This window comes from Juglans regia, chromosome 14 (genome assembly GCF_001411555.2).
Source record: "Juglans regia cultivar Chandler chromosome 14, Walnut 2.0, whole genome shotgun sequence".
NCBI classification, from domain to species: domain Eukaryota; kingdom Viridiplantae; phylum Streptophyta; class Magnoliopsida; order Fagales; family Juglandaceae; genus Juglans; species Juglans regia.
In genome coordinates this window covers 9,052,229-9,054,701 of record NC_049914.1, presented here as the reverse complement: position 1 = coordinate 9,054,701, position 2,473 = coordinate 9,052,229, and positions in this window count along the sequence as shown.

The following is a 2,473-nucleotide window of genomic DNA, read 5'->3' as shown; positions in this document are numbered from 1 at the left end:
TTGAGGGATGGCTATGGCAAAGTTTGAAATGGAGAAATTCAACGGTCAGAGCAATAAGGTTTGTCAAAGGTATTAGATGGGAGGGTGATTGTTGATTGTCTTGCACAGTCAAGAGAAGAAGATGAGAAAGCACATAGTGCTATTCTGTTGTCACTATCAGATGGAGTTTTGATGGAAGTTGCTGATGAGGAGACCGTTGCTGGTTTTTGGAATAAACTTGAGAGCTTGCATATAAAGAAATTGCTCACCAACCGTTTGTATGTGAAGCAATGATTATACACTCTTAAGATGAGGGAAGATACTCATATTTCTAATAATCTAGATGAATTTAATAAAATCATTATGGATCTTAGGAATATTGATATTAAGCTTGATGATGAGGATCAAGCCTTAATTGTGTTGTGTTCGTTATCGGTTTCATTTGATAATTTTGTGAACTTGATGTTGTATGGTAGAGATAATATCTCCTTGGTAGATGTAAAATTTATTTTGAATTCGGCAGGTTTGGGGGGTGAGATGAGAATTTTGTGTTTTGTTTTAGTGTTTAAAATAATATGTTTTAGTATTATTATTGTATTGAGATTTGAAAAAATTGAATTGTTTATTATATTTTGTATGAGGATTTAAAAAAGATGTAATGATGAAATGAAATGAGATGAGAATTTTGTGTCTCATCCCACCCCCCAAATCTGGCCTAAGAAGCTGAGAACAAAATTGGGTGTACAAATCATGGATAATCAAACCAATGACTTGTTTGTGAAATGTTTTTCTGGTGGTAGATCCGGAAAAAGAAGTTCGGAAAAGAGTAGGGGTAATTCCAGTGGTAGCTCTATATTTAACAAGAAAAATGTTAAATGTCACTACTATTATATGTTTAATCATTACAAGAATGAGTGTCCCAGATCGAAAAATAAGGAGGAAGGTAAAGGTTCCTCTAATGTTGTTAGCGTTGAAGAACAATCTAATAACTTTGATATTGTCCTAGCAGTCAACGGCCCTAGTGACCGTTTTGGTGATAAGTGGATCATGGATTCAGCTTGTACGTTTCATATGTGTTCTAGGACAGATTGGTTCACTACCTATGAATCAGTCAACAGTGATTTCGTTTTGGTTGGGAATGATATGGCTTGTGATATTGTTGGGATCGATTCAGTTGAGATTGAGATGTATGATGGAACCGTTAGAACTTTATCTAACGTTCGGCATATTCTGTCTTTGAAGAAAAATCTTATATCTTTGGGCATTCTTGATTCTTTTGGTTATCAGTATTCAGCTGCAAGCGGAGTCATTCGAGTCTACAAGGGCTTTTCAGTGGTAATGACAGGGAATAAGACAGATGGTTTTAATTTTCTTTAGGGCAGTGCAATGATTGGTGGAGCTGTATCTTTAGATATTTCAGATTTAGGTATTACTTGTTTATGGCACATGTAATTGAGCCATATGGGTGAACGAGTGTGGTCATTTGTGAGTAGGCATTTTTTGTTTTGTTTTTTGCTTTGTGTGATCAGTAGACAAAAACTTGATTTTTTTTGTTGGCATTACATTCTTGTAAAGCAATGCGTAATCAAGTTTACTGCAATTTATTTCTTTATGATTTTTGGGGTATATCTTGTGTGATGTGGTGCCTTGTTTATACCCATATGTGTTGATGACCATTTGAGAAAAAGTTTGGGTTTGTTTATTTTTTAAAAACTCTTTATTTTGTAATGTGTTTGATGTATTCAAGCACTTGAGAAGGCTAGTGATATACATACAAGAAAGTAGAGTGTTCTTCAGACCATACAGTTGGGTCCACTCCACAGAAATGAGGTAGCTGAATGAAATGAATCAGACTCTTGTGTGAGAGCCCATAATATGCTTTTGGGTTTGCCATGCTTGTCTACAGATTTGGGTGACGCGGACAACACAACTTGTTATTGGGTAAACCTTCTCATTTTACAGTTTTTTTTCAGTTGTTTTTTCCACAGGAAATGAGAGCAGGGTTATAGTAAGAAGGTGGAGTTGCCGGGAGAGGTTCATAATAGAGTGCGGGTGGTACTCTAGATCATGATATTGAAATTAAGCATGACTCTGATTTTGGCATTAGCACATATTGAGAGCAATCTGCAGTTTCATCTGATAGATGGAGGAGACAGATTGACCACTTTTAGGATATGCTCATGTAGACTTTGTGGTGTTCTTACTTTGGTAGAGAATATTTGTTGTTTGTCTTCGTGTGTATTCAGAAGTCGTTGTTCAAGTAAGCAGTCTGTTTAGTGGTGCGCTGCCTTTGTGTGAAGATGTTAAATCTTTTTATTACGACCAAACTTTCAATTTGGTCAATGTTTCTATGGAATTGAAGACTTTTGGGTGGAAATTGAGTTATTCAAGGATAGAAGTTGTGTTCGGGGTCTGTGATTCCCTTTGGAGATTTGTTGGAGGGGGTTAATTCTTTGGTTAATGGATATTTGTTTTTTGTTTAGGCTTGGTGGAA